At 44.3% G+C, this 11247-nt stretch overlaps 1 non-coding gene across 1 annotated transcript; it reads left to right on the plus strand.

Moving 5' to 3' along the window:
* Positions 1-10440: 10440 nt before the first annotated feature.
* trnas-gcu (transfer RNA serine (anticodon GCU)) lies at positions 10441-10522 on the plus strand. The gene has a single exon. It is a non-coding gene; the product is annotated as a tRNA-Ser (tRNA).
* Positions 10523-11247: the final 725 nt, after the last annotated feature.

An 11247-nucleotide genomic window follows, 5' to 3' on the forward strand; every position in this document is an offset into this window, starting at 1 on the left:
CCCTCTGTTTCAGGAGCTCCTAATTTCTCTGTTTCAGGAGCTCCTTATTCCACTGTTTCTGGAGTTCCTTATCCCTCTGTTTCTGGGGCTCCTTATCTCTCTGTTTCTGGAGCTCTTTATGCCTCTGTTTCAGGAGCCCCGTATCCCTCTGTTTCAGGAGCTCCTTGTCCCTCTGTTTCAGGAGCTCCTTATACCTCTGTTGCAGGAGCTCCTAATTCCTCTATTTCAGGATGTCCTTATCCATCTGTTTCAGGAGCTCCTTATCCCTCTGTTTCAGGAGCACCTTATCCCTCTGTTTCAGGAGCTCCTTACTCCTCTATTTCAGGAGCACTTTGCCCCTCTGTTGCTGGAGCTCCTAATTCCTCTGTTTCAGGAGCTCCTTATCCCGCTGTTGCAGGAGCTGCTAATTCCTCTGTTTCAGGAGCTACTTATCCTTCTGTTTCAGGAGCTCCTTATCCATCTGTTTCAGGAGCACTTTGCCCCCCTATTGCAGGAGCTCCTAATTTCTCTGTTTCAGGAGCTCCTTATTCCACTGTTTCTGGAGTTCCTTATCCCTCTGTTTCTGGGGCTCCTTATCTCTCTGTTTCTGGACCTCTTTATGCCTCTGTTTCAGGAGCCCCTTATCCCTCTGTTTCAGGAGCTCCTTGTCCCTCTGTTTCAGGAGCTCCTTATACCTCTGTTGCAGGAGCTCCTAATTCCTCTATTTCAGGATGTCCTTATCCATCTGTTTCAGGAGCTCCTTATCCCTCTGTTTCAGGAGCACCTTATCCCTCTGTTTCAGGAGCTCCTTACTCCTCTATTTCAGGAGCACTTTGCCCCTCTGTTGCTGGAGCTCCTAATTCCTCTGTTTCAGGAGCTCCTTATCCCGCTGTTGCAGGAGCTGCTAATTCCTCTGTTTCAGGAGCTCCTTATCCCCCTGTTTCTGGAGCTCCTGATTCCTCTGTTTCAGGAGCAACTTATCCCTGTGTTGAAGGAACTTCTAATTTCACTGTTGCAGGAACTCCTTTTCCCTCTCTTTCTGGGGTTCCTTATCCCGCTGTTTATGGATCTCTTTATCCCTCTGTTTCAGGAGCTCCTTATTCCTCTGTTTCAGGAGCTCCTTGTCCCTCTGTTTCAGGAGCTCCTTATGCCTCTGTTGCAGGAGCTCCTTATCCCCCTGTTTCAGGATCTCCTTATCCCTCTGTTTCAGGAGCACTTTTCCCCTCTTTTGCAGGAGCTCCTAATTCCTCTGTTTCAGGAGCTCCTTATCCCTCTGTTGCAGGAGCTCCTAATTCCTCTGTTTCAGGAGCTCCTTATCCCCCTGTTTCAGGAACTCCTTATCCATCTGTTTCAGGTGCACTTTGCCCCTCTGTTGCAGGAGCTCCTAATTCTTCTGTTTCAGGAGCTCCTTATCCCCCTGTTTCAGGAGCTACTTATCCTTCTGTTTCAGGAGCTCCTTATCTATCTGTTTCAGGAGCACTTTGCCCCTCTGTTGCAAGAGCGCCAATTCCTCTGTTTCAGGAGCTCCTTATCCCACTGTTTCTGGAGTTCCTTATCCCTCTGTTTCTGGAGCTCCTTATTCCTCTGTTTCTGGAGCTCTTTATGCCTCTGTTTCAGGAGCTCCTTATCCCTCTGTTTCAGGAGCTCCTTGTCCCTCTGTTTCAGGAGCTCCTTATACGTCTGTTGCAGGAGCTCCTAATTCCTCTCTTTCAGGATTTCCTTATGCATCTGTTTCAGGAGCTCCTTAGCCCTCTGTTTCAGGACCACCTTATCCCTCTGTTTCAGGAGCTCCTTATCCCTCTATTTCAGGAGCACTTTGCCCCTCTGTTGCAGGACCTCCTAATTCCTCTGTTTCAGGAGCTCCTTATCCCTCTGTTGCAGGAGCTGCTAATTTCTCTTTTTCTGGAGTTCCTTATCCCTCTGTTTCTGGAGCTCCTTATCCCTCTGCTTCTGGAGCTCCATATCCCTCTGTTTCAGGAGCTCCTTATCCTTCTGTTGTAGGAGCTCCTAATTCTTCTGTTTCAGGGGCTCCTTATCCCTCTGTTTCACGAGCTCGTTTTCCCACTGTTTTTGGAGCTCCTTATCCCTCTGTTTCTGGAGCTCCGTATAACTCTGTGTCTGGAGCTACTTATCCCTTTGTTGCAGGAGCTCATAATTCTTCTGTTTCAGGAGCTCCTTATCCCTCTGTTTCAGGTGCGCCTCCACCCTCTGTTTCATGAGCTCCTTATCGCCCTGCTTCAGGAGCTCCTTATCCCTCTGTTTCTGGAGCTCTTTATCACTATGTTTCAAGAGATCCTTATCCCTCTGTTCCTGGAGCTCTTTATCCCTCTGTTTCAGGAGCTCCTTATCCCTCTGTTTCAGGAGCTCCTTCTCCCTCTGTTTCAGGAGCTCCTTATACCTCTGTTTCTGGAGCTCCTTATCCATCTGTTTCCGGAGCTCATTAAACCTCTGCTCCTGGAGCTCTTTATCCCTCTGTTTCAGGAGCTCCAAATACCCCTGTTTCAGGAGCTCCATATCCCTCCGTTTCAGGAGCTCCTTATCCCTCTCTTTCTCGAGATTCTTATCCATCTGTTTCTGGAGCTCTTTGTCCCTCTGTTTAACAAGCTCCTTATCCCTCTCTTTCAGAAGCTCCTAATCCCTCTGCTTCAGGAGCTCCTTATCCCTCTGTTGCAGGAGCTCCTAATTCCTCTGTTTCAGGATCTCCTTCTCCATCTGTTTCAGGAGCACTTTGTCCCTCTGTTGCAGGAGCTCCTAATTCCTCTGTTTCAGGAGCTCCTTATCCCTCTGTTTCAGGAGCTCCTAATCCCTCTGTTGCAGGAGCTCCTAATTGCTTTGTTTCTTGAGGTCCTTATGCCTCTGTTTCAGGAGCTCCTTATCCCTCTGTTATGGAGTTCCTTATCCCTCTGTTTCTGGAGTTACTTATCCGTTTGTTTATGCAGCTCTTTATCCCTCTGTTTCACGAGCTCCTTATCCCTCTGCTTCTGGAGCTCCTTATCCCTCTCTTTCAGGAGCTCCTTATCCCTCTGTTTCAGGAGCTTCTTATCCTTCTATTTCAGGAGTTCCTTATTCCTCTGTTTCTGGAGCTCCTTATCCCTCTCTTTCAGGAGCTCCTAATTCCTCTGTTTCAGGAGTTCCTTATCCCTCTGTTTCAGGAGTTCCTTATCCCTCTGCTGCAGGAGCTCCTAAATCCTCTGTTTCAGGAGATCCTTATCCGTCTGTTTCAAGAGTTCCTTATCCCTCTGTTTCAGGTGCTCCTTATCCCTCTGTTGCAGGAGCTCCTTATTCCTCTGTTTCAGGAGCTCCTTATCCATCTGTTTCCGGAGCTCATTATTCCTCTGCTTCAGGAGCTCCTTATCCCTCTCTTTCAGGAGCTCCTAATTCCTCTGTTTCAGGAGTTCCTTATCCCTCTGTTTCAGGAGTTCCTTATCCCTCTGCTGCAGGAGCTCCTAAATCCTCTGTTTCAAGAGATCCTTATCCGTCTGTTTCAAGAGTTTCTTATCCCTCTGTTTCAGTTGCCCCTTGCCCCTCTGTTTCAGGAGGTCCTAAATCCTCTGTTTCAGAAGCTCCTTATCCCTCTGTTGCAGGAGCTCCTTATTCCTCTGTTTCAGGAGCTCCTTATCCATCTGTTTCCGGAGCTCATTATTCCTCTGCTTAAGGAGCTCCTTATCCCTCTCTTTCAGGAGCTCCTAGTTCCTCTGTTTCAGGAGTTCCTTATCCCTCTGTTTCAGGAGTTCCTTATCCCTCTGCTGCAGGAGCTCCTAAATCCTCTGTTTCAGGAGATCCTTATCCGTCTGTTTCAAGAGTTCCTTATCCCTCTGTTTCAGGTGCTCCTTATCCCTCTGTTTCAGGAGGTCCTAAATCCTCTGTTTCAGGAGCTCCTTATCCCTCTGTTGCAGGAGCTCCTTATTCCTCTGTTTCAGGAGCTCCTTATCCCTCTGTTTCAGGGGCTCCTTAATCCACTGTTCTTGGAGCTCCTTATAATTCTGTTTCAGGAGCTCCTTATTGCTCTGTTTCCGGAGTATCTAATTTCCCTGTTTCTACAGCCCTATTCCAATTCCTCCTTTTTATGAATATCCTAACTCCGCTGTTTTCTCAGCTCCTCCTTCTGTTGTATCTGGTGCACTTAATTCCACGTGTGTACAGCCACTCACCTGAAGTAATGGAAAGCTGATGGCACATTTTCAACATTGTCCATCTGGTTGCATAGGCAGGACAAGTGGTGAAGTGGACATTCTTGCAGAATATTTCTGTTTGGATGCAAAAAGCCCTAAATTGAATGCCTAACGTTGCTGCAAACGGGAGAGGAGGTGGTGCAGATTTTAAAGCAAATAACTGCTAAACCATTGTGATTTGCATGACTGGGTCCGGATCCCATAATAGTCCTTAATGTATTTAACGAAGGAACCCTCTTGTTGTTTTGTAAATTACCTGAAATCTCATGGCCAAATTTGCCTTTTACTGTAAATGATGCTGCACCTTTGTCATGTCATGTCTTAAATTAATATAGGGCCTGAAATTCCGGCCTCACTGTGTTTTACGGAATACATTCGCAACCGGGAAGGACCCACAAAAGCCCTTCTTTGGCGTACGGGATGCATGTAATGTAAACCAGTGTTTCCAATGTGAAATTCTTGCTTGACACATCCAACGCTTCTTCATGAGAAGGATATTCGCATGGGTGAGTATGCACTATTTGCCTATCTATTGCCCAGCGAATGTCCTTAAATGTCTTGCGCCTGGGAAAAGCAGGTGCATCGACTGCTTTTATCAGCGTAAGAGATTTAAAACAAAAAAAATATAAAAACATATACAAATAAAATGCAATAACATTTTTATGTTAAAAACCCTGTCCACTATGGTAGGTTTATTTTAAACTCTAAATACCAAACTTTTTTAAAAATCCGAAAAATATATTTTTTTCTAACACATTTATAAACTTCAATTTAAATTAATATAAAATATGCGAGATGTTGTTTTTTTAATTTTTATGTGTGTTTGGGTGATGGGGCGTTCTCATTCGTAATAATTATTATGCTATTATTATGAATGCGAATCCTGTACCTTCATTGGCTGTCCAGAGCCACGTGAATCCAACTTCTCCCTCCGCATCTGCAAGACCTGAATGCGCTGCGAAGGGCGGGAAGAGAAGACCTCAGAAGCGGACTGCTGGAGGGCGCAGGAGCAAAAGGTAGGTGTGGAACCTGATTCCTGTTTTCAGTCGAGCGCCTGGGGGAAGCCGAGCACAGTGACTTCAGGCCCAATATATACATCAAAGGGAACATCTATGTTTTTATGTTCTTATTCGCAGGACTATGGGGAGGGGGACTAATTTGATCGCTCTCTCAGAGACACAGCACAGCCACGTTGGTCCGAAAAGCTTTCTTCACTATCGTCAGAATATGTCGTTCTAATATAGAATGGGTTGCGCACTTTACTGTCTGCGGCTCGTTGGTCCAGGTGTATGGATCTCTCTTTGGGATTTTCATAGTGGAAATGCGAGATGTCCCGAATCATTCTATGTCGGTCTAAACCGATTAGCTGTCATTCCAGGATCATGCTGTGTCTGTTTCTAAAGGGATTTGCTCTCAGTCTCGGGTCATTCTGGGGTTGTTTGAAATGAAAGAACTCTCGGTCCAAGATCATTCTATATCTGCTTCAGAGGGATTTGCATTCAGTCCCGGAAATGTATGTGTCTGTTTAAAAGGGATATGCTATCAGTCCCTGATCATTCTGTGTCTGTTTAAAAGGGATGTGCTGTCTGTGCCAGATTACAAATTTCAAATTTCAAAAACTGCCTTTGGAGTGTATAGGAATTTAAGTTTGTTGCTGAGTTTGTGTAAGAGAGGGAGTGAGTGCAAACGTGTTGTGGGATCTTGCTGGACATTTAATATCATGTGTGAAAAAAGGCATTACGTGGAATTGAAGCCGATTTGATTGAATACTCCTTCGAGGAACTTACAGAAGAACAATCTGATGTGGGATCTTGCCATTTCACATCTGAAAAAATGCAAAATTCTCAAGTTAGGCACATACAGATTTCAGCCACGGTTTGCGTGTGGGCTTTGAGACATGATGACCTTAACCACCTTATTTTCAAATTCAAATCAAATCAGGACAAGACAAGACAGGACTCACTGACTGACTTTGTTTATATATATATATATATGTGTGTGTGTGTGTGTGTATATACCTATATACAATGTATATATTCCCGCATTTTAAATTTCACAATAAATGTTCTTTTTCTGATCTGCCTGCACTGGACTCTATTGCTCTTGTCCACTTTCAGAGCACAAGCAGCTGCTGTCGGATCCTAACATTGCACAACTGAAAAACAGCAGACAGACACACGTCACTTTAAAAGATGACCATTGCATCCCACATCTTCCCTCGTGGCTGCGTGCACACCCTTATGTACAATGCTAGCCATCCAGACACACAGCCTTCGTTCAGTCAAAACATAAATAGATGATTAATTAATGATATATTTATTTTAAAAAATCCAATTCAATTTTTGTTAAATAAAAATCATATGTATTCATTTTTTAAAATTATGTATATATATTTTAATAAATTGGCTTTTTGTCTGGGTTGGTTTTACGTCCCTCCCTCATTCCTGCCTGTCTATCACCTGTGGCATCAATCAGCGTCCCAGCCCCGCGTGGTCCGAAGCACCACGCTCACTGACGCACTGCACAATTGCCTTCAGGAATGATAGAAATCTCACTTTATTCTTTGAAAAGGAAACTGCTGTCAGTCAAGGATCATTCTGCACTTGGGTAAAAGGGACGTGCTTGCAGTCGCGGATCATTCTCTGTCTATTGAAACGGGATGGTTGTCCGTTGCGGTTCATAATCTGTCCCTTTCATGTTGTACAGTTTAGAAGGAGTGTGATTTCAGCTGCAGTGTCCGAATTGTTAAACTGTTGTGTTCCAAATGGGGTTGCCTGCGCCGGTGCACACCCAAATCGCAGTGCATCTGTTCATTTACTCGAAATATGCTCATTTTTTTCGAAGTCCATTCCTTAATATAGCAGTTGGCCCGAGTTTGCTCCCAATGTACACAACAACACATTTGGCGCAAATGGCAAAGACCGCGTGGCTTAATCGCGAAGTTATCAGAAGATTGCAGGTTTGAGTCCTGCTGCGGTCAATTAGACCGCTCTGTGAAATTTTAGATTTTGTATTGCTGGGATTCTGCCGAAAAACCAATCATCTCGTACAGTCACTCACCAGAAGTAAAGCAAGGCTGTTTGCTTTAAGAATCCAATCGCACGTTTTCATCATTGTCGATCCGGTTTCACGGGCAGAGCAAGCTTTGCACTGGATTTTCTTGCACTTTATTTCTGTTTGCATAAAAAAGCGGGAAATTGAATGGCTGACGCTTCGGTGAGTGAAAGACGAGGTTGCCGAGAGGTTAAGGCGAGCGACTGCTAAACCGTTGTGTTCTGCACGCATGGGTTCGTAATCCCAACCTCGTCGTTATTGTGTTACAACATTGACCCCCGGTCGTTTGTCAATCACATTTAACCTCATCGCCAAATTCCCCTTTCGCGAACAAGAATGCTGCACTTTGCTAAAATCATGTCTCAAATTAATAATATATTCGTCAAAGGGATGACATTTGTAGGACTATGGAGAGGGGGACTAATCAGATAGGTCTGGAGGGACAGCACCCGCACGGTGCGCCGAATATCTTTTCTCACTACTGTCAGAATCTGAGAGCTACGCTCTTCACTCTCAGCGGCTCGTTGATCTAGGGGTAGATTCTCGCTAAGCGATGATCACATTTGAAATGCTAGAGGTGCCGGGTCCAAATCCTGGACGAGCCCCGCCAGTTTTTACTCAAATTTCAGCTTCTCACAGCCAATCGACATGTGAGAAAACAAACATATTTCACATAAAAACATGTGATTTTGCGCCGATGATCCCACAGCGTCCAAATCCCAGAGCAAAGTGAAACCCGCCAAACAGAGTAAAGTTAAAGTATCTGAGACGTACTCGGCTCTGTGACTGGTTGCATCACCTAAACCCGTGTTTGGTTCCGGCCATTACTTGATCAGGATATCTTCCTGTCATACGCATAAGCTCACCTCAATTGGGATACGCATACATTCAGCGTCAATCTCCACCTCTGCCCTGAATATCAGTGCATCCTGTTTCTCTTGAGCTGATAACATATGAAAAGCTGTGTTTTGAATTATTCTCTTGGCTGCCGAATTCAAACCGGACAGGAAATCAATCCGGGCTGGCCAAGCTGCCTGGTCTGATTAAAAGGCGTTGAACCCTATATTGCAGGCATGTTGTTCATTATGTTCAACGTATCAGATCATTATCTGGTAATGGTTCTGCTGTTCCCACTAACACCTCCTCTGGACCATCCTTTGTTACGTTATTGCCCGATTACCACCCACTTTGCCTTTCTCCATTGTGCCATTTATTATTTAATCACTCCTGCGTTCCGCTGTATCACAGACGTTCCCATTTGACGTTTCCCACTGCGTATTTTTCCAGACGCTATTTTTGTTGAAAACATCTGTAATCTTTAACTTTTTTCTAAAATATCGGAATGATTGTCCGACAGAAAGTGAATCCGGGTCCCTCATCAACAGAATCTGCACGACCTGCCGAGTTTGACACAATTATCTGTTTTTATTCATTCTGTTTCCGTGTCCCTTTTAAGAGGATGTGCTGTCTGTCTGGGATCATTTTCTGTTTGTTTAAAATGGTGTGCTATCAGACCCGCATCATTCTGTGCCTGTTTAAAAGCGATGTGCTGTATGTCCCAGATTCCAAATTTTAAATTTCAAAAACTGCCTTTGGAGGGTGCAGGAATTTTAATGTGTTTCTTTGTTTGTGTAAGCCAGAGTGTGTTCAAACGTGCTGTGCGATCTTACTGTCATGTGCGAAAAATGCATTACATGCAACTTGAAACTGCACTGATTTGATTGAACACTCCTTCGTGGACTCTCTGACGGTAGAAGAATCTGCTGTGGTACTTTGCTATTCCACATCTGAAAGAAGGGAAAATACACAAGTTAGAAATTTAGCGATATTAGGCAGGGCTTGCGTGTGGGCTGTGTGACATGATGACATCCTCCATCCTTATTTTCAAATTCAAAACAAATCAAATCAAGACATGACAAGCCATAACTCACTGACAGACTGTGTGTATACATATATATATATATATATATGTGTCCACATGAATTCAAACTGAACTTTTAACTTTCACAATAAATGTGCTTTTTCTGTTCTGCCTGCACTGGGCTCTATTACATGTGGCCACTTTCACCGCACAAGCAGCTGCTGCCAGATCCAGCAGAAACACAGACGCGAATTTAAAATATCGCCTTTGTCGCCCACATCTTTGCTCGTGGCTTGTCTTCCACCATGGGCTTACTATGTTTGGGTATTTATTTACTGCACCCCTCATTTCTAATGAAATTATTCTGCTCACACAGTCTTCGTTCTCTCAAAAAATATATCCAGATAATGATTGAATTATTATTTATTTCAAACAAATCAAATTCAATTAGTTTAAAATAAAATTTAAATGTATTTATTTTCTTAAAATGTCAAATATATATATATATGTTTTAGTGTGGGCTGGTTTTACGTCCCTCCCTCCTTCCTGCCAGTCGATCACCTGTGGCTTCAATAACCGTCTCTGTCCCGCGTGGTCCTGAGCCCCACTGCACAATTGCCTTCAGGGATGATAGAAATCTCACTTTATTCTTTTAAAAGGGAACTGCTGTCAGTCAAGGGTCATTCTGCATCTGGGTAAAAGGGATGTCCTTGCATTCCCGGATCATTCTGTGTCTGTTTAAAAAGGCTGGTTGTCAGTTCCGGTTCATAATCTTTCCCTTTAAAATGGATTTTCTCATAAACCCGGGTCATCCTGTATAGTTTGCGAAGGAGTATGATTTCAGCTGCAATGACCGAATTGTTAAACTGTTGTGTTCCAATTTACATTGGGCTTGCCTGCGCCGGTGCGCACCCAGATCGCAGTACATCAGTTCATTCACTCGAAATATGCTCATCTTTTCCTAAATCCACTCCTTGATGTTGCAGTTACCCCGAATTTTCACCCAATATATACAACAACACAATATACGCTGATGGCAGAGGTCGCGTGTTCGAAAGGATAAGGCGTCTGTCTTCGATTATAATAGCGAAGTTATCAGCAAATTGCAGGTTCGAGTCCTGCAGCGGTAAACTGAGCTCGTTGCGTGAAATGTTATGTTTTTTGTTGTGATTCTGCCGAGAAACCAACCATCTCTTCCAGTCGCTCACCTGAACAAAGGAAGGCAGTTTGCTTAAAGAATCTCATGACACGTTTTCATCATTGTCGATTTGCATACACGGGCAGAGCAAGCTGTGAAGTGGACTTTCTTGCACATTATATTTGTTTGGATACAAAATGCAGGAGATTGAATGGCTGACAATGCACTGCACAAGTGACGAGGTGGCCGAGAGGTTACGGCGATGGACTGCTAATCCATTGTGCTCTGCACGCATGGGTTCGAATCCCATCCCCATCCTCATCGTCGTTGGCTTACAGCTTTGACCTCGTTTTGTCAATCACATTTAACCTCATCGCCAAATTCCGCTTTTACTTTCAAGGATGCTGTACTTTCCTCATATCATGTCTCAAATTAATAATATATTCATCAAAAGGAGAACAGTTGCAGGACAATGGCGAGGGCACTAATTAGATAGGTTTCTGAGGGACAGCACAAGCACAATGGGCCTAATATCTTTGCTCACCACCACCAGAATCTGACAGCTGCGCTTTTCACTGTCGGCGGATCGTTAGTCCACGGGTATGATTCTCGCTTAGGAATGATCACATTTGAAATGCGAGAGGTCTCGGACCAAATCCCGGACGAGCCCCGCCATGTTTTACTCGAAGTTCCGCTTCTCACTGCCACTCGACATGTGAGAAAACAGACATATTTCACGTTAAAACGTGTGATTTTACGCCGATGTTCCCTGAGCATCCAAATCCCAGAGCAAAGTGAAACCCGCCAAACGGAGTAAAGTTCAAATATCTCAGAGGTACTCGGCTCTGTGACTCGTTGGATAACCGAAACCCGTGTTTGGTTCCGGCCAATACTTGATCAGTATATCTTTGTGTCTGTACGCATAAGCTCACCACAATTGGGATAAGCAACCATTCAGCGTCAATCTCCACCTCTGCCCTGAATATCAGTGCGTCCTGTTTCTCTCGAGCTGAAAAGATGTGAGTAGCTGCTTTTTGAATTAG

This window comes from Pristiophorus japonicus, unplaced genomic scaffold (assembly GCF_044704955.1).
Source record: "Pristiophorus japonicus isolate sPriJap1 unplaced genomic scaffold, sPriJap1.hap1 HAP1_SCAFFOLD_45, whole genome shotgun sequence".
NCBI classification, from domain to species: Eukaryota; Metazoa; Chordata; class Chondrichthyes; family Pristiophoridae; genus Pristiophorus; species Pristiophorus japonicus.